General features: G+C 35.1%; 1 protein-coding gene across 3 annotated transcripts in view; it reads left to right on the top strand.

Moving 5' to 3' along the window:
• Positions 1-21,661, top strand: part of Odr4 (odr-4 GPCR localization factor homolog) — a 198,912-nt gene that overhangs the window by 153,229 nt on the left and 24,022 nt on the right. Inside the window, exon 17 of one of the 3 annotated variants that reach the window (XR_010044402.1) lies at positions 10,426-10,530. The exons of the other annotated variants lie outside the window; for them this stretch is intronic. The gene's annotated coding sequence lies outside the window, so the exon portion shown is untranslated. The remainder of the gene's footprint in view (positions 1-10,425; positions 10,531-21,661) is intronic. 3 annotated transcript variants of the gene reach the window in all.

The following is a 21,661-nucleotide window of genomic DNA, read 5'->3' as shown; positions in this document are numbered from 1 at the left end:
ATAAAGCAAAAACAACTAATCAGAACAAAGCAAAACAGTGAGAATAGTGTTGGATTTCCAAGGCAAGATAGAAGGAAATCCCCAATATCTGCTATATTGTATACTGTCATCCTTTCAATAGAGGCTCAGAACAATGGCCCTAGGCCTGAAAAATCAACCAAACAATGCAAACATTTAACTGCTTTATGTACCTTAGTTGCTATCAACTTATCCTGCCCTCCACACCAGCCAGTTGCTCATGGCGGGTGGGGTGGGGTTTGATTCTCAGCCAGTGCACCACTGCTAGGCTCATAGGAGGTGCTTTCGAGGTGTCTCCTCCCAGTCCCAGCATGGCCAATTCTCAGGGGGTGCTGACTTTTCTCTTCCTGGAACCAGCTTCCCAGAAAGGCTGGCTGGCTTATTGACTTCTTGGTGGGTCCTACCAGTCCCATCATGGCCGATTCTCTGAAGAATCTTTGAGGGAAATATAAGGACAAGATTTCATTTCATGTTTTGGACATCTTAATTTTGAAGTTTTATACAATATACACTTTGATATGCTAGAGAAGAAATTGAATGTGTGAGTCTGGCTCTTACAAATGTCTATGCCAGAAATATAGTTACAGGAATTGACAATATATCTGTAGTAGTTCTGCCAAGGAAACTATGAGATCATTTAAACACAGAAAAGAAAGGGAGATCATCAGATAGAAAGAAACAACTAAAAAAATCTGCTATTTAGGAATTTAATAAGGGTGTAGAAAATAGCAGTAGATACGGAGAAGATGATGCAATAGAGGGAGAAAAATGTCAGCAGCATTTAAGTTTATAAGAAAGAAGAAATGTCAAACTAACTGTGTCAAACTGGTGAGAGGTTAAGATGAAACTAAATCTGCTGAACTTGGCAGTGCCTGGGATCTGGTGTCCCTAATCTGTGGACTTCTCGGGAGGTAGAATCCACATAAAAGTGGGCTGATAAATGAATCGGAACTGGAGGCAGTATCAGGAGACAACTCTTTTCTTCTTTATTTTCCCTTTTTTTCTCTCTCATCTTTTTCTTTTTCTTCTCTGCTTACTTCACCTCTACCTCCTTTCTTTCTCCTCTCCCTTTCCTTTTTCCCCTTTCCTCTCTCACTGTTTCCTCTGTCCTAGTTACTTTCTCATTGCTGGGACAAAATCTCTGATACCCACAAGTTAAAGGAGAAAAGGTTTATTTTTAGTTCAGAGTTTGTAGAGGTTTCAGTCCATCCTTGGTTGGCTTGAAGGCAGGACAGTATTGCACAGGGGCATGAGAGAGGAGAACATGACAAAAAAGGCAGGAGACAGGAAGCAGTGAATTTTAGGCTCCAAGCCTACTGAATGATGCCACCCACACTCAGGGTGAATCTTCAAATTACTAATACCCAGAACTGTGCTAAACAAAAAAAAATGGACTAATTTAGTTATTACATGCCTTAATTCATATTCACTCATTCTAGATTCAGCCACCTAAGAGCTCATGAGACTTTGGGGGAATATTTAGATACAAGTTATAACACTCTTGCTCCTTCTTTCTTATTTTTTTAGTACACTAGTAAGAAATATTATTCATTATTTTAAAAAAATTTACAATCAAACGAAACACTCAGAGAGATCCGAGTAATGAAGACCTAAAATGAAATGACGATTATTATAAAAGGAAAAATTTTTTATTCTTGATTTATGACCCAAATTTCAAAGCATATTTGCATGGTGAGAGAAATGATGTAGCTAGAAGCAAACAGCCAAACTGAAAGAACAAATACTGTACAGTGGTACTTCGGCTCATGAATGATTTTGTTTATGAAAAACTTGTTTTACAAACAGAAACATTTGGAAAAATTTTAGGTTTTGTTTGTGGACTCCACATTGGGTGTCAGACACAACCATGACCACTTTTCCTGCATGAACATGAATGTGGCTAAGTTTTCCAGAAGTCATGGAATGCACTAAGTTCATGAACCAAAGTATTACTGTTGCTTATACAGAAGTGAGTTTGTACCTCCAGATTATGTGAGAGAACAGATTTTGAAAGAGGATGGGTGTTATAGCTTATACCTAGATTTCTTCCTCAAAGCCTCATGCATTTATAGGTGAGCCTTTTTAGAGCTGGATGGATCTAGAGTGTGGGATACCAGGATTAAAGTTATATGGTGCTGGGGTTATAGCTCAGTGGCACAGCTCCTGCCTAGCATGTGTGAGGTCCTGAGTTCAATTGCCAGCACCAAAAAAAAAAAAAAAATGAAATGAAATAAAATAAAGATATGTGGTATTAAATTAGTCCACTGATTGGAATTAGCATAGTTCTGAGTGTGGTTAAATGGACTTACTAAACACAGAAGCTCCACCGTGGATGCAGGTAGCATTACCCAAAAGGCTTGTACTTGGAAAGGATAAAGGGGAAGAGCGGCTTGCTGTAACTTACTGTGTTGCTGCTTGCTGCCTTTGGCCTGCCACATCATGAACTGTTTCTCTGCCATGCTACCCTGCCTGGCAGCCACCTGCCCTTGGATTGAAACCTCCGTAAACTGAGCTGAAATAATCTTTCCCTCATTTGACTTGTAGTTGTTGGGTATTTTGTGTTAGGAATGAGAAAAGTAACTAAGACAATTTGTGCCTAATTGTAACTAAGACAATTGAAAGAGGTTTCATAACAGGAGAAAACAAAATGGCATCGAAGCAGGATGAGGTCAGAAAGCTCTTCAGTGAATCCCTTTCTGACTGTCAGAATGTGGGGCTTTTGTTGCTTGGCACTTTGAACCTTTCCAAACTGAAAAGTTAGGGTCCCCTGCAGGGAAATATGTTTTATTGAATTTACTTTTTATTGTTTTAAACTTTGGCTCTGTTTTATGTCTCTATCATTTATTTCTCTTAGGTGAATGGAGTCTCTCAGACTTATCTTGTTTCTTAACTGTACCACTTTTTTTCATTAGTTTAAGTCATATTCTGGAATTTATTGCCTTCCAGATCAATAATTTAGTTTTCCAGCATGCTATTTCTTTCAATTTGCCTTTCTGTTTGGTTTTTGGAACAATATTTCAGTATCTAATATATATTTCTTTTTGTTTTATGGGAAAGATAAAAAAATTCGTAACAAAATAATAGGACAGTAACAATAGTCAACATACTATATAGTTGTTATCTTCAAAGTAGTTACTCAGAGTACAAGATACAGGCATAAAATTTTCCCCAAATGGTATGAGCATAACCTTTCTTTTCAATGAACTAAGAGAAACTAGTGATATAACTGTCTTGTATTTTTTTATTTTCTTGTCATTCCTTTCTCCCACTCTAGTTCCGTAGCCATGTAATGGCTACAGTTCCTCTATTCTTTTAAGTAATTTCATCCCATTTCAAAGTATGTACTGTACATTTTGGACCTTATTGATTCTCCCAGTTTCTCATGCCAGTAAGATAATACAATATTTACATATGTAAGTCTTATCTATTTCACTTATGCAATTCAGTTTGCATCCATTTACTGACAAATGTGTCATTTTTCTTTCTGTATGGCTGAGTAGTGCTGTATTGTATAAGACCACATAATTTTATCTGTTACTTGGTTGATGGACGTTTGAGTTGTTTCCCAGATGTAGCTATTACAAACTGTGCTGCTATAAACATGAGTGCATATATATTACTGTACTATGCTGTTTTTAATTCTTCTGGGGAGATACCCAGAAGGGGAATAGTTGGGTTAAATGGAACCTCTCTACTCCTAGCTTTTTAAGGACTCTCCACAATCATTTCCATAATGGTTGTACTATTATGGTGGTACCATCTATGCTCTCATCAACAGTGGATAAGGGTTCCTTTTCCCCCACAGCCTTTCTAGCATTCGTTATTGGTTGATTTTTTGATGATAGCCATTCTTTCTGGAGTGAGATCTAATTTATCCACTAAGTTCACTTTTTCACATGTTTGGTTTAATTCTGATATTTCTTTGTTAATTTTGTTTCTAGTTTATCTACCTAATTATAATAGTGAAGTGTTAAATCTGCCATTACAATTGTTTTAGTGTTTATTTGATTTTTCATGTATGTTAATATTTGTTTTATAAATTTGTGTATGCTGGTATTTTGTGAACAGGTATCTATGATTGTTGTCTCTTCCTGTTGGAATTTTCCCTTAACAAGTATGTAGTGACCTTGTCTGCCTCTTTTGAGCAGTCTTGGCTTGAATTCCCGTTATCTGCAAATAGATTAGCTACCCCTGCTTTTTCTGTTATCCTCTCATGGAATATTGTTTTCCATCCTTTGACTTTCAGTCTATGAATATCTTTTTGGATTAAATATGTTCTCTGAATGCTACATATTGTTTGATCTTGTTTCTTGATTCATTCTTTCAGTCTGTTCCTTTTGATGGGTGAGTTGAGACCATTTACATTGATGGCTGTAACATATTTATTGGTTTATCTTTTTCATGTTACTTTCTGTTGTTGATTCCCAGTCTTTCCCTTCTATTTAAAATCTTGCCCTACCTGGTGGCTTCTTTCTATTGATGTTCTGGTGCATGTGATCTTTATTTTCTTTTTCTTATATATCCTTCACAGCACCTTGAAGAGCTCATTTGGTGCTCATGAATTTCTTAAGTTGTTCTTTGTCATAGAAGTACCTCATTAGTTCATGGAGTCTGAAAGATGGTTTTGCGGGTTATATCAGTCTAAGTTGGAAACTGTTTTGCTTTAGGGCTTGAAATACCTCACTATAGGAGCTCCTTGATTTGAGTGTATGAAAAGTCCACTTTCATTCTGATGGGTTTTCCTTTTTAGTTGATTTATTTCTTTTGTCTTGCTGCTTTTAATATTCTGATCTTGTGCTAAATTCTGGAATCTTGATTATTATATGCTTTAGTGTAGATTTATTTTGTTCATGGTTATTTGGTTTTATATGTGCTTCATTTATTTGTATATCAAATTCTTTATCTATGCCTGGGAAGTTTTTTGTCATTATTTCTGTGAAGATGGTTTTTATGGCTTTTGGGCTGTCTCTAGCTTTCTCACTGACTCCAATTAATCTTACAGGTTTGTTTCATTTTGCTTTGCTTCATCTTGTAGTTGTTGGATTGATTTTTCCTTGTATCTTTCTATTTTCAAGGCACCTTTCTATTCATGGTCACTAGCCAGAATTCCGTTTTTGTAGATCTGATATTCTGTCATCGCCTTCATTTAATCTATTGTATATACTTTCAATGAAGATTTTAATCTCCTGGATTTCTGTCTGGATCTGTTTCATGGATTCCATTCTTTTCCAGTGTGATGCATTCACAATTTATGTAACTTCTGAATTTGTCTATTTTTAAAATCTGCGTCTGCTTTAATGTCTTTCATTTTTACTGTTATTTCATTTTGCGCATTAGAGATTATTTTTTCTATAGCCTCTTACATTTTTTTCCACTTCTGTTGCTATCATTTCAGAGAGTTCCAATGGTTGGCTCCCTACTTCTTCTATCCCATTGTGATTTGGACTTGTCCTGCGTAGGCAGAGAGTCTGGGATTGTGTCCTGCTTCTGTTTCTTGTCATTTTCTATTTCCTACTTTTTAAAGTTTCTTTTCTTTTCTGTATTGATGCTTGTAGAGATTTCTTGTGAGAGATAGCTTTATCCCCAGTATTGAGGCATCCTTAGGAAATGTCTGTTCCTCAGGGATGTCTAGATGTAGGTGGTCTTTGTATCTATCCCAGGAACCTATGTTCCCAATGAACATGAGCATGAGAAGTTGCTGTCTATTCTACTCAGCACACAAGTCTTTTGATCCTGAACTATGGTGATGGTTATGACCCCATACAATCACAGTCTTGTCATACAAGGGAGAAAAATTGATTGTAACAGGTATGACATCTGGCTAAAGTACTACAGATAGCAATAACAATAGTCTCAAGTACAATCTGGTTATTCACAAATGTGATAGCTATTAATCTGATACTTTTAATCATTTGAACAAATACTACAGTTATATAACAAAATCCATCATATACCAAGAGCACGTATGCAGTGATTTTCTCCTCAATGGAGTGATTTTTCCCTGTGGTGGGGGGTGTTGTGGTGGGTGGTTAGGAGAGATGAGGACAAGATAGAGAGATGAATGAGGTCAAATACAGTAGTAGCAAGGTTGGAGGGCAAAGGTTAACCACCTAAGTTTGGAGAAACTGGAGGACATATGAGGAAAGACTGGAAAAGAAAGCAAAGGAGTATTGAAATGAACCCAAAAGAGAAAAGACAATGTTTACTTACATGAAAGTATCAAAAAATAAAGCAAGATTGTTGAGAAAAGAGAAAAAAGAGTAGAAGAAATCAAAATGAAAGTTAAGAAATCTAAGTCATGAGAGAAAGAAAAAAGAAAAAAAGAAAAGAGAAAAAACAAAAATCAAAAGTTACCACTAAAAACAAGACAAACCAAAAAATACCTCAACAAACAGAAAAAGGAAAACCAATCTGAAAAAAATATTTGTAGTAAAATTCTTCTAGTGTTTACAGTTCTGCGGTAGGTCCAAATTAGATCCTAGAAATATGTTTGGTACTCCATCCAAGTTTTCAGTGGGACTTGTGTTGTGTGGGCAGCTGATCTTGGCACCTGGGTGTGGGAACTAGGGCTGGCCTTCTGTTGCTGGAGTTCTCCCTGAGCCTTTTGATAAAAAATAGTGACACCACCCGCCCGCTTCTACTCAGAGTGTCTGTATGCAGAAGCACAATACTGATTCGCCTAACTTACCAATTGCTGGCTCATATTATCACTGCTGCTTTGGATGCTTCTGCTCCACCGGTCCTGTCTACCCAACATTTTGCTGGAGCCTTGTGAGGTTGCTTGCTCTCTGTTTCTTTTTATATGATTATTCTTTTACTGTAACACTTTTCTTACTTCATGAATGTCTCTAATTCCTCTGAGTTTAATGAAACAATTGACTTTTGTTCCATGTTTCCTTTGGGATTAGTTGACCTGTCTTTTTATGTTGATCTTCTCTTTCACCTTGTTTTCTTCAAATGTTTGGTGATCCTATAGGCTAAACCAGCCAACTATAGATTAAAGCTTCTAAAAACTGTGAGCTAAAATAAACTTTTCCACCTCTAACTTATGAGTGTTGGATACTTAGTCCAGCGACAAAAGTAATTAAGAGAGTACTTACAGATTTTGTCCTTTTTTGAGCTAGGGTCTTGCTACATAGTTCAGGTCAGCCTTGGAGTCACTGTGTAACCCAGGCTGACCTCAAACTCATGGTGAGCCTCCCGTTTCAGCTTCATGAGTACTGAGATTACAAGTGTGCACAACCATGCCCAACTACATCTTACAAATTTTGTTGATGTTATGCAGAATAACTTCTGTAAAGACATTTTTCTTAACAAGAAACATTTTCTTTCTCAGACAATTAACAAAGAAGCTTTTGAAAATTAGTTAGCATCACCTAGGGAGAATGGAAATTTTTAGAAACAGAATGAGGCCCTTTTGGGATTAAGCAATAATAGTTTGCCATATTGGTAGAGAGACAAAGGCTGAGTCTTTACTCCATTGCTCACTCTGTGCTCTGGAATGACTTGCCCACCACTCTGAACTTAAATACCACTGTCTGCAGAGTGAAGATGATGATCTTGTCTTGGACAGAAATTGTAAATATTATAGATAGCATAGTAGCTTGGTAAATTCATGGTAAAGTCAGGATAAACAAGAAGTATCATGACTCCATCAATTATTCTGACTTGGACTATTTCTACTTTTTGTTGACAATTTTGAATATTTTGATTAAAATATACACCACAGAACTGTTGATGCTGTTGATGATGAGCATATTTCTGGATGCCACTGATTTATGAACAGAGTTTGTCATTGTATCTTATTTCCATTTCATGTGATAAACTGGTGAGGGCATAAAGTAAGGTAACTCATCTTTGTAACCAAAAAGAATCTTAAAAGCAGTTAGATAATTCAGTGTTTGTACTTCCTCACTCCCCCAAATTATTGTTTTGTACTCTGATGACATGTAATACAGTACAAAGCGTGGGTCTTTATTCTTTTAAATGAGGCTGTGGTTCAAATGCTTCAAACAAAAGTGCACTGGAAGCCAGTGCTATTTTGTGTTTACTTTTAGTATTTATATATCCCTGTTTGGAGACAGGGATGGTTGCCTAGTGAATGAAGTTGCCATTTAATGTAAATTGCATAAAATATGACTAATAAACTGAGTAGGCTCCTGTGAAAGCTTAAGTGGTGATTTAAACTTGTCAAAAACTTTCCTTCTCAGTATTTTTAACAGGTATGAGTTAAGCCGTGAGTCTTTCCTTTATTTTTGTTTCTTTTTTCTGAACTGTTTTCCTCTGTACCTAGTTAACCCTTGTTTGCCTTTCAGATGTCAGCTCAAATGTCACTTGCTCAGGGAAGACTTTCCTAACTCTTCCAAAACAGGTCCTCTTTTTAGACTAGCTCATGATAACATGGGTCTTTTTTTAAACCTCTTGTATTCTTCCTTCCTTCCTTCCTTCCTTCCTTCCTTCCTTCCTTCCTTCCTTCTTTTCTTTCTCTCTTCCTTCCTTCCTTCCCTCCTTCCTTCCTTCCTTTCTTTCTCTTTCTTTCTTTCTTTCTTTCTTTCTTTCTTTCTTTCCTTTTTTTGTTGTTTGGTACCAGGAATCAAATTAATGACCTCTTGCTTGCCAGGCAAGCACAGAGCTAAATAAATCCCCAGCTGTATTATTTATTTGTATAGATATACACTTGATAAATATTGTGTCTCTAGTACAAAAAAAATCCATCATGCCATATTTTTGGCAAATGGTAGATGATAAAATTTTTTAACAACTAAATAACATTTGACTTTTAGCCCAAGCTGTAGCATTAATTTTTTCATCCAGATAAATCTTATTACTCATGACAAGTTTTTGTTTTTAGATGTATCTTATTGCATTAGGACCTACAAGACCAATTTTTCATCAATCAGAAATATAGTTTTTGTTTCAGTAATTGGAAACACACTTTGAATTTGCAATCAGTAAGTATACAATGTCCATCTCATTATGCTCTAAAGATAACTTTTAAAGCTGAACTGTATATAAAGTAAGGTAAGAAAGCAATATTTTCCAGATATAAACATACATGCCAAGTGTTTGAACCACTTGTATTTTTGTGCTGCCATTGTTGTCATTGGATTATTAGTCATGTGATACTTAATAAAAGAAAAAGGGCAAAGTGTTCTAACAACTAGAATTCTTATATTTCTCTTTGCCAAGATCTGATCCTGTGTCTTATAATGTAGTAAGATAAATTTTTTAAAAAGATATGGATAAGAATGACTTTTAGCAAATCTATTCTAAGTGAAAAAGAAAAATAGAAAAAAGCCAAGAAATTAATAAAATTAATTATGACATTTGTATTAATATAATTATTGTAATAATGCAAGAATATAATATAATATGGTCAAAGAAAATCTCATTAACATGAAAAGCTACCAAATCTAATATTGTAGAATTTCAATTTTGACTAATATTTTATATATTATGAATTGGAAAAGAAATGAAAGTAATGTTACTGTGGGTGATCATTAGTTCCTTCTTTGTACCTTCCTATAGTTGCCAACTTTATTGAAATTAGCATCAAATGTATTTTAGTCAATAAAGAATATTCTAAAAATTAATTTTAGAAAGTCTTCCTTATAATCTCAAAACATTAAAATTAATCAATGTCTTAAACATTTTTACTTATCCCATAATCACTGTTCCTCATAAATTGTTCCTTATTCATCATATGTAAAAACTACTTCAAAACAAACTCTGAATTTTCCAAATTATATTTCAACTAATAGATACACTTAGCTTTGTAACTTAGATATTCTTAGATCTTCAGGATTATGATAGAGTAAGGAAGAAAAATGTTAAGGTTTACAATGGCTAAGACTTTAGCATATAAACTTTATAAGTATTAATTGACTCCATGGGATACAATTTTGTGTTATGTTGTTAGTCTGTGAGTTTAACAAAAATTTAAAAATTTCAATAGTTTATCATTGCAAAGTAAGTTGGATTCTACTCTGCTGATCAAGCAGATTTTACACCTCTCCTTCCTCTGATACTGCAGCTGCCTTGGACTCTCTTGTTCTTAGAATAAAGTGAAATGCTTTTGCTTACTCAGGTCTTAGAATTTGCTGTTCCTTGTGGCTAGAACTCTTTACCCAGGATTCTTCACGTGGGCTCAATTCAAACATCACTTTGCAGATAGATTATACACTATCGCATTTTTCTGATTGGTTCTTTCTAAGCTCCTCTAACAATCTAAGTTTGGATTTTGAATTTCTCCCCAAACACCCATGTGTCCCCAGTTTCATCCCCAGTTGATGGTTTGCTGGGAGATGGTGGAGCTGGGCCTGGTTGTAAGAAGGTAGGTCACAGGGGGCTTGACTTGAAGTTAATATTAGGACCCTCCCCTTCCTTTCTCTTTCTGACTGCCATCAGGTGAGAGGCTTTGCCTTATCAGATGCTCCTAGATGTGACATACCGCCTCCCCACAGACCCAAAGACAGTGAAGTGAAGCAAGCATGGGCCAAGACCTTGGAAGCTGTGAGCTGAAATAAATTTTTTCACTAAAAGTTGATTATCTCGAGTATTATGGGACAGAAAGCTAATACATTTAATTAAATTTCCTTGTTTAATTGTTTAACTGGTTGTTTTTCCCAATGGAAAGTGAGCTTCAAGAAAAAAAGGATACTGCTCTTCTTGTTCACCTTTATTTCCATAGTGTCAAGAATACTGACTGATAGTAAGATAAGACAACAATCTTTCTTGAATAAAACAGTAGATTCTTTTATCAGTCCTCTTTCCCAAACCTCCAACACCCAGGTTACGTAGACCTGGAAGATAAAATTTTTCTATGTTCAGATGCAACTGAAATTTAAGTAATTTGTGATTCAACCAATGTATTTTTAGTTTTAAAAAGAATATAGTTTGAGTTAAAGTTCTCATAAAATAAACACAGTAGGCAAATGAAATCGAATTATGTGTATGTGTTTCTAAGTACATACACAAGGAATGAAGTTGCAGGGCTCTATAAGAGTTTGAAATATTTTTATAAGTTATTCTAGAGCCATATTTAAAGATTATGGAAAAAAACTTTCTGTCATTTATCAGTCACGAATATACTCATTTTCAGATACTTTCTTGTCCTTGTGTTTTGTTTCATTGTCTTATGATATCTACATGAGCAAGATTTACACTTATGCTGATGACTTATTTGTGATTTCTATTTGGATATCCTTTATTTACTTTCTCAGTTACATGGGACTTTTCCACTACAAAGGAGGAATCAGGGATTTTCCAATATTTAATCTTCAAATATTTCCCTTTATATCTCTCACAATTACACAATTGCACTGTGGGATAGCTCTATGACCCTTTTTGTAAATGACACATCAAAAAACACATTAACAAGGTATATTCTCAGGGTCACTAAGATTTTCTATGCTTGGTGACTCATAAGTAACATTTCAGACTCAATCACAAGTAAAGGGGAAACTAACCAGACTACCATTATGTCAAATCAATTATATAATTTTCTTGCAATTATAGCTGCCTTTGTAAAATTCTGCCTTTCCTTTTGTGCAAAATACACTAGTTGTTAATTTCCTTAGACATTAGAGGCTTTGTGTCAACATGTTTTAGATACCTAATTACTTAGGAGATGTCACCTTCCACTTTTGAAAGTTTTCAAGAAATAAACTTTATAGGGAAAATGAATTGGGAGTTTAATAAAAAATAACCTGTCTTATAATAGCCTTATAATAAAAAATAACCTGTCATATAATGAGTCTATTTATCTTTCTCAGAAGAAATTAATAAAATAAAAATTTAATAAAATTCCAAGGATTGGACAGTAAAAACCTTTGTTGCCCACCAAAAATCGATTTAGTATTCTTACAAATACACCTTAAGCCTGAAAAGTAGCCTAATATTCCTTTGATAATTGTATTAAATTCCTCCAAGATCCTACATTATTCAGAAAGAAAATAAAGATAAGAAAGTGTTAAAACTTTAAAAAGGTATGATTTGGTATAGTCTGACAAGTGCTGATTAAAGGTGAAAATGTGAAGCATGTTTCCAAGTGGACATGTGAAGTTTCTTTTAGGTTTCGAGGCCTGGCCTAGTGTAGACCTCTGGAAGTTATGTAATGTGCCCAAGACACTTAGCTATGCTGAGTTTAAGCAATATACAGAGAGTTAAGAGTATTAAAGGACCTGCAGCAGAAACAGTCAAAAAGGTAACATAACTTGATTGCTAGAAAAAATGATGAATTGAAAATCATTTAAAAAGGAATAAGCTTAAAATGTGAACAATTTCCTGATGTTTATAGAGTATTAAGATTTCAAAGTCTTTAGAACATAAACATATATATCCAGGAGAATGCTATAGTGCTGATTTAAAAAATAATTATGTTCTGGAACATTTGATTATCTCAGTGTTTCTATGAATACGTTTAGTAAATATTTCTGTGCTGTCAATTTTTACTTCTTTATGTCTGATTAGACAACTTTTACAATATCCTATTTTTTATTATCACCTAATGTATATTGCTTATTGTGCCAACAAGTCATTTTACTTGACTCATAGTTAATTTTTCTGGTTGTGTACAATTCCTGCTTTCAGTTTGATTTTATTTTGTCGTCACTTGGTAAACTGGGTGTTTAATCAACTGATCAATAATTATCCCCCCTACTTTCATAGAAAATTTCCTCTTTCCAGAAAGTCTCTACTGTAGGATAGGAAAAATATTGTTCCTATGGTAAGCTCTTGTCATCATCGTCTTCTTGTTCTTGTTCTTGTTGTTCTTGTTCTTGTTCTTGTTGTTGTTGTTGTTGTTGTTGTTCTTCTTCTTCTTCTTTTTCTCCTTCTTCTTCTTCCTCCTCTTCCCCTTCCCTTCTCCTTCCCTTTCTCCTCCTCCTCCCCCTCTCCTCCTTCTTCTTCCTCCTCTGTGGTTCTGGGGATCAAATCTAGGGCTTTGTGCATACAACACAAGAATCCTAATACTGAACCACATCCCCCAACCTCAAGTTCTTGTCTTCTGTTCACAGTTGTTAGATTGTAGGTGACCACTTCTTCAAGCTGGGTCAAAAAATATAATAGATGAGAGATAGAAAGAAAGAAAGAAAGAAGAGAGACAGAGAGAGACAGAGAGAGACAGAGAGAGACAGAGAGTCAGAGAGAAACAGACTTAACCTCAACCTTATGTTCTGTTGGCAACCATGACTCTTTTTTTCTTCAGAATGGGGGGATTGACCCCAGGAACTCATGCACAGTGGGAAAACACTGTATCAACAAGCTATGTATACAGTTCTTTATATTTTTAAGACAAGGCCTTGCTGTGTTGCCTAGGATAGCCTTGACTTACCATCCTATTACCTCAGCTTCCGCAGTAACTGGCATCATAGCTGTTGTTTCAAGATACTCACCTTGCAGGGGTTTTTCCCACACAGACCTAGAAACAAAAAGGGATAACAGAGAAGCAGAGGGAGAGAGAGAAGATGGGAGGGGAAGAGAGACAGAGACAAGGAGAAGAGATTGGAGAGAGAAAATAAAAGAAGGAGGGAATAATGAAGCAATTTCAAAACAGTCAGCAAAGGTGAAAGTCGGAGAAGACTCCAGACTAGTTTAAAGTTCCATTAAGTTGCAATGAATGTAGCTATATCCTATCCTTTTGTTGAATGAGATAACTTACTATGATATGGCTTCCTTTTTGCTTTATTATTCATTTTTTAACTACTTATATCCAACAGTTATAATTACCTCATCAATTATTATTTAAATATTAATGTCAATTAGTGAATAAAATTATTGGCATTATACTCATAACATTGATATCTATAGAAAATTCATATTTTCATTTTTTAAATTGATAATACTTCAAAGTGCTTTCAAATATGATAAGTTTACAAAAATTCTTTTTAAGCTATTGTCTTGCAAAATGTTGAGTAAATACATCTGGAATATGTGTGATCCACAAAGGGCAGGAAGAATTTTGGGGAATTTACCAAGTAAAAAAATGTCAGAATGTTATAAATGTGAACAGTATGCTGAAGAAGTGATGGGTGAATTATTATGACAAGAGTGTAGGAAATGGTTGATATTATGCTAAAAAAATTGGCTGTAAAGAAATTATAAAAGCCATAAACACTTGTAGGCATCTTAGATTTTAATCAGAAGAGCAATTCAAATGTGTGTTGTTAAATAAATATTATATTTACTATGAAAGATATTAGATATCAATTATTATTGCCAATTATTTAAAATATAAGTGACCAAACTAGAAGAGGAACATGGAAGTAAGAAGAAAGATTGTATTTCAGAGAACCTTTGGAGTGATGATCAGCCTAGTGTAATAACTGATTGGGAGTTTGGTATCGAGTGAGACAAAGAAAAGTTGAATTCTTTCTTTTTAAAGAGACTAAAACCCAACAACAACAACAAAAACATTAAAGCCAATCAAAACAAAACTGTGAAAGCAGAATACAATTTCAAAACAGAATAATAGAAAATCAACAATGGCTGCCATAATATATCCTGTTATCTTTACAATAGGTTTCTTTTTTTTTTTTTTTTTTTTGGTACCAGGGATCAATCTCATGACTTTGTACTTGCCAGGCAGCTGCTTATGCTGCTAAGCTAAAACCCCAGCCTCTATCTTTACAATAGTTGTCCATACCATCAGACATAGTAAAATCAAATAAAACAAAACAGAGTAAAACAATAAAAAACATTAAATAAAACAAAGCAATAAATTAGAAGAAAACTAAACAGTGAAAACAATATTGGATTTCAAAAACAAGACAGAAGAAAACCTGCTTATTTGCTATATTGCATGCTGTTATCTTTCTAATAGATGCTCAGACTACGGAGCCTGCAAAATCAATCAAACAATTCAATCATTTAATTGTTTTTGTACCTCAGTTGCTATCAACTGACCTATCGTCGAAACCAGCTGGTTGCTTGGGAAGGGGTGGGTGGAGTTCTTGATTCTCAGCCCATGTGCTGCTCAGCTCACAGGAAGGGTGAACTGACTTTTTTTTTTTTTCCTGAACTCTATATGGTGTGTATGGCTTATGGGAAGGGCAAATTGGCTTCCTGTTGGACTCCTCCCAGACTTTGCATGGCTTCTGCTGACTCATAGGAAATGTTGAATTGTAAAGTGTTTATAGAGGGAAGTACATGCATGGCAGCATTAACAAAGACAGCAACAGGATGGTATAAATAAAAGATTTTGAAAATGTCAGATTTAAATGTTTTGAGATCACCAGATTTACATATATAACATCCTATCAATATGGTAATGATTATTTTCTCTGTTAAAAAGTGATTAAGTGTATAAATAAAAATATGGAAATATTACCCTCATCAAAAAATAATCAAGTAGAAAGACAACCAGGAGATAGCTGGCACAGTAGTGCAGGATTGTAATCCTAGCACTCTGGGAAATGGAGGCAGGATGATCACCAGTTCCTGTCCATTCTGGACTACTTATCACAGCAAGATCTTGCATCAAATTTAAAAGAATTAAAAACTGATAATGTAACTCAGTAGGAAGATGTTGAGTTCAATCTCTAGTATTGATGGGGAAGGAAAGAAGGAAGGAAGGAAGGGAGGGAGGAAGGAAAGAAAGTAGGTTATGGTTTATGTCTAGATGTCTCCCCAAGCCTCATGCTGTCATAGGTGGGACTTCCCAAAGGTTGCTGGATGTAGTGTGTGTGATGCTGGGATTAAATGTGTGATGGTAGTGTCAAGAGTATGTGATTATTAAATTAGTTCACTAATTGTTTTGGCATTAATTTGGGTGTGGATAATGAAAGGTTCCCCTGGATGTGAGTGCTATCCACCCTAACAGAGAGCACCCCGGCTAGAACATAAAGGACAAAAGGAGCACCGCTGTGGTTGTCTGTCCCCTGCTGATGGCCGCTTGCTGCCTTCTGCCCGCCATGCTTTGCCATGAACTGTTCTCCTCTATGATGTCTCTTTGCCATGCAACCTTGCCTTGGGGCCAGCCAACTGTGAACTGAAATTTTTGCAAACCATAAGGTACAATAAATCTTTCCTCCTTTAACTTTGAGTATTGAGTATTTTGTCTCAGCGATGAGAATGGTAACCAAAACAAGGAAAGAAGGAAGGAAGGAAGGAAGGAAGGAAGGAAGGAAGGAAGGAAGGAAGGAAGAATGGAGGAAAGGGGAACAAAGAAAATTGATTTGGTAAAATCAGGGAAAAATTAAGTTTCAGTAAAATGCCAAAGATATTGGTGCATGCTTGCCATATCAGCCCTTGGGGAGGCTGAGGTAGGAGGGTCACAAGTTTGAGCCATACTGGGGAATTCAGCAAGACCCTGTCTCAAAAACAAAGCAAAACAAACAAACAAAAAAAAAAAAGGCTGAGGTTTTGGTTCATCAGAGAAACCGTGGGTTTAATCCCCAGTACCACAAAACAAAGCAAAATAAAGCACAGCAGTGCTAAATTGGTAGCACCAGTGTGAAATAAATGGAACTAAAAAGACCTAGTAGATCAGCAATTAGGGTCCCTCAGAATTTCCACAACAGCATAATCAGTAGTAGGATAGAAAACCTATGCGATATTTTAAAGAACATTTTCCATTTTCTATAAAGCAAACTCAGCTGTTGACGGTAGCCACCATAGGATTTTGATATGTTTGTGTTCATCTGTAAGACTTCTTTGGAAATATCCAAAAGGGTCAGTTTTGATGGTGACTGAGGAACCACCAAGAACATAACTTATTTTGAAAGAACAGTTAGTCAATCTCAAATTAAAGGGCAACTATAATAAATAGCAGAGGGTAATTCTGAGTAAAGCTGGTGGAGATTTACCACTGATCCCAGAGACTATACCAAAGCATTAAAAGAATAGATAATAAAGGTAAAAGAAATGTAAGAATTCCAGGGGACAACAACTCCCTCATATCATATGTAACAGAATATAGCAAAACTGTGAGTTAAAAGAAATTTTTCCAACTGTAGTTGCTTTTGAAAGAAGTGAAGTTATGGATCAGGCCCAGCACGTAGGAAAAAAAGAAGCTTGACACTGTCACATTCACAGAAAATATAATACACTCACCAAGCTGAAAGCAAGAGAAAGGCCTGTGAACTAGTTGTGAAGCAAAAGTACGATGTATTCAGATGCTCCAAGCACAAATCACAAGAATCTGGCTCCCTACATCTGTTGGTGAGGGACAGAGGTGGAGAAATTCTGTTTCATTATTATTTTAATGGCCATTCTTCTAACTTGGTTTATTCTGGGGAAATGTTCCACTGACTTTATTTTTAAAATACAGATACCCAGTTATCTTCATAAGTTTAATTTAAATAAGGGAATCATAATGCTTCCTCTTTATTCAAATCAAGAAAGACATAGTTAACAGTTGATGCATTTTCTAGAAGTAATACTGTAGGTAAAAGAAGAATGACAGTCTTATTAATACACTGTGTCTCAGGGTTGAATTGCTGGAAGTTTCATCTTCCTATCAGGTAGTTCTAAGTCTTAGTGCTAAATCAGATTATCTATTGACTGTCTTATGAATTATATACTGGAAACAATATTTAGTTCGTACAGTAGGAATTTCTATGTGAGGTAATTATTTAATGTGCTTTACACAGATTATCTGTTCAATTCCTTAAGCAACTCTTAAAGAATGTATTTATTAATGGCTCTGTATTGAAGATTGAGGATTCAAAAGTAAAATCTTAACTAGGACCGTGTAGTTACATGGAACAAGGTTTTGTCAAATCCTTCACTGTTTCGTTCTACTGCAATTTGGCAAGCTGTTGAAAGTGATTCAAGCTTATCAAAATTTCATCATTTTTCCATTTCACTCTATACTGTCCCAAAATTCCCCATTCTTCTGATTTACTGGAAGCATCAAATTCTCTTCATCATTCCAAGATACTACTTGGGAGATACTCTAGCCTTAAACTAAAATTGCACCCGTTTTACCTTGTCCTGTTTTCAATATAGTGACATTCATCCTGTCACACCTACTTCTATGATTATCCATTAGAAGGTTTCTATAAAAAATTCTGAAATAGAAATACCATTAAGAATTTTCTCCTCTCCTCTTATGTTGCTTTCAAAAAGTTAGAGATAAAATCATAATTAGTAATTTTGAGGCTTTGAGAAAACCTCAGGGCTATTGTAACAGCACTGTGTAATAATGCTAAAATAATATAATGTATCTTACTTATGTAAATAAAAAATTTGACTCTCCCAAAGATTCTCACATCTCATTTTATGTGACCCAACAAAGGACAAAGTTTTCAAAGTACATTGTTAAACTTTAATAATGAAAGCTATCCTTATGTACATGACTCCATTAAATCTGCTAGTGTTTTAGCTTTCTGTCAGTGTGACAGAATCCCTAACCAACCGAGAAGGACGAAAGGTTTTTGGATCACAGCACCAGAGGTTTAGTCCATGATCAGATGGTCCTGTTGCCTTTGAATCTGTGGCATAAGAGTGCACTGTGATGAGAACATGGAATAGAGCAGGTCTGCTCACCTCATGGTATCCAGGAAGCAAAGAAAGAGAGGAGAGGGTCAGGCCCTAATATGGATATTTAATGTCCATATTAGAAAATGACTTAATTTTCTTCCATAAGGTTCTATCTTCTGTAGGTTCTGTCACCTCCGAAAAGCACCACAAGCTAGTGGCCAAAGCTTTAACATTTAGGCCTTTGGGGGTTTCTCACTAACATAAATTAGAAAATGGTGAAAGATTTATAGAATCTGAAGACATGCCAGAGTATTGGGGAAATAATTAGTATTATGTCAGACCCTGAAAGTTAATAAACTTAAGCCGTGGTAGACATGGGAGGAAGTGAAGGCCAGACAGAAGCAAGAACAGAAAAAAGAATGACCTGAGGAAAATTATCATCCCATTAGAAAATATACTAGTCACCACTTATCTGTGGTTCCCCTTATTGAGTTTTCAGTTATCTGCTGTCAACCAGGGTCCCAAAGTATTAACTAGAATCCCCCCCCAATAAGCTATTAAATAAGAATTACATTGTGCATTACTTGGAGTTCTGTGATGAAGTCTTGCTGTATCTTTCTTGATCCTATCTGGTATATGGATTATTCCTCCATCTAGTACATGTATATAATGGATTCCACTTTTCATTGTCACCACCGCGTGGTGATCCAGGATCATCCAAAGCAGTGATCTTGCGTCTGCTATGCTGTCAAAGGTCAATTAGTATTCTAATATTAGGTCATAATTCCTAAAAAATACATCTTATTTTATTTTACCACCATAAGACATTGTCCTTAATTTCCACACGTATGTCTGCAAATGCTGACTCTAATATAGCATAAGACATTGTATCATCATACATCATCACAAAAAGGAGAAGTATACTGACACTGCAACAAAGTATTTTGAACAAGATTGAGACCACATTAACAAATCTTTATTACAGTCTATTTTTATACTTTTTCTACTTTCTTATCATTGTTTTTCTTTTACTGTGCCTAATTTATAAATTAAACTTCATCATATGTATATATGTACAGAAAACATAGTCTTTACAGAGTTTGGTACTATCCGTAGTTTCAGGAATTCACTGAGGTTCTGAAATATATCCAACTCCAACAAAACAGACTACTGTAAAAAAAGAGAGAGAGAGACTACTGTAATCTCCTTTGTGGCTTTGAAGGGAAGAAGAAGAATAATGGGTAGACGGAAGTCTATAAACATGTACAATAACTAATACAAAGGAAAGATGTATAAATATCCTAGAAGTCATATGAAGTTTGTATGAAGTATAAAAATGTCAAGAAATTAGGAAATAAAGAAATGGGCAAGAAATCATCGTTCAGCGTCCCAATCTTATCATCAGGGATGATATCATGTCATCTGTTTCCTTTTAAAAATAATAATCAGTTCCCTAGCACTAGTTGCACCATTTTCTGAGTATTCAAAATGCAATGAAAACTGTTATATCTTTCAGATTTTTAGATGCCATAAATATCTATTATTGGTTAGCTAAGAAGTATTTTTTCTGTTGCCAATAAAATTTGTTTTTAGGGAGTTAACTTTTCTTCCCTTGGATATAATATGACTAGATGATAATCAGATGTTCTATCTTCTCTAACAAAATGTTGGATACCTTTTGGACAGTAAGCAAGTGTTTAATGAGACTGCCCCTTCTAAAGTACATTCTGGATGCTAAACCTTTAGTCTGGATTACAATTAGGCATTTCACAAAAGTTGTGCCAGATGTTATCAGTATGTAGTCTGATCCTGAACAATAAATAGTTACACTCTTTTCATTTCATTAATACTCTAACCTAGTGCTCACAGTATAGCTCTCAAAGTCTGATTTGGTTCCTGAATTTTTCCCAGCCTTTCTATAGACTTTTTGATCTCTTATGTAACATTCTATACATTATTACTGCTTGTTTCAAAACTCTGTTAACCTAAAGTATTTACTCTTTTTCTTTATTGTAACCCCAGTGTCTTGATTTCTCATTGTCACTTCAGAGGTATTTACTTAGCAACAAAGAACTCTAGTGGATACAGTAGCCTTCTATAATGTAATCAAAGAAAAGAAAGCAATTTATTTACACAAAAATGTAATGAGTGCTTAATATATTAGAGACAGCATTTCCAGACATATGTATGGAAATTAAGGACAATTTAGCTCCTTTTCTCAAAGAATTTATAGTTTTTCTGACATCACACGGGCAAAGAGTCATGTTAACATTTGGGAAGAACTAGAAATTAGAAATTTGGAAAAAGAATATGGGCGAGTAGCCCAGAGAAAGCAAGACTTCAAGGATATACAGCTAAGAAAAGGAATACAGGTAAAATGACTAGTTTGAGGTATTCCTCCCTAAAAGAAATATGATTATGGGTTCTAATAAAAATAATTACGTATTTACATATCTAATTGTTTCCCAAATCTGCTCCAGCTTTCTGTTCCTGATATCATTGCCTTAATTCATCTGCCTTACTAAATATCTTAATGCACTACCTACCTCTAGTCCAGTGATTCCATTAATCTGCAACCACCCTTATTTTTCTTAATCCTAGCTCAGCTCTCACAATATATTGCCTCTAGGATCTTCTGCTGTGCAAGCTGTTATTATTAGTCCCTGCTTAAATTTTTTCAGTAGCTTTCCATTGCCTTTCTAATATGTATCTGGCATAAAAAGGACTTCAATACTATGACTTTGATTGCTTATTCCAATTTCATACGCTGACAATTTTCACAGCACACTTCACATGTCCCTTCAAAATTCATTTAAATTACTTGATTTCTTTGGCCTTTTTAACTGCATTCAATTCTGTGTGTCTGAATTTAAAGCAAGTTTCAGTTAATACTATAATTATATTGCATTGTTCTCTCTTTGCCATGGACAGGATAGATTTTTTGGGGGGAAAGGAATAAAACAAAACATTAAAATAGAAAAAAAGTGTGAACAATATTGAATTTCAAAAATAGGACAGAAGGGAATCCCCCATAATTTCTTTATTTCATATTATTATCCTCTAAACATACTCAGACTGCTACCCAGAAGAAATTATCAATCAATTAATCAATCAATACAAGCATTAGGTTTTCTGAACTTCAGTTGCTGTCACGTCAACCTGTGGTCCTTCAGATCAGCCAGTTGCCTGCGCAGTGGGGTGGTGCTCTTGTCTTCCAGCC

The sequence above is a fragment of the Cavia porcellus genome, unplaced genomic scaffold (assembly GCF_034190915.1).
Source record: "Cavia porcellus strain 051 isolate PalLab524CR breed Dunkin Hartley unplaced genomic scaffold, mCavPor4.1 scaffold_29, whole genome shotgun sequence".
Taxonomy (NCBI): domain Eukaryota; kingdom Metazoa; phylum Chordata; class Mammalia; order Rodentia; family Caviidae; genus Cavia; species Cavia porcellus.
Note: the sequence above shows the minus strand (reverse complement) of the source record. Positions and strands in the feature narration are given on the sequence as shown.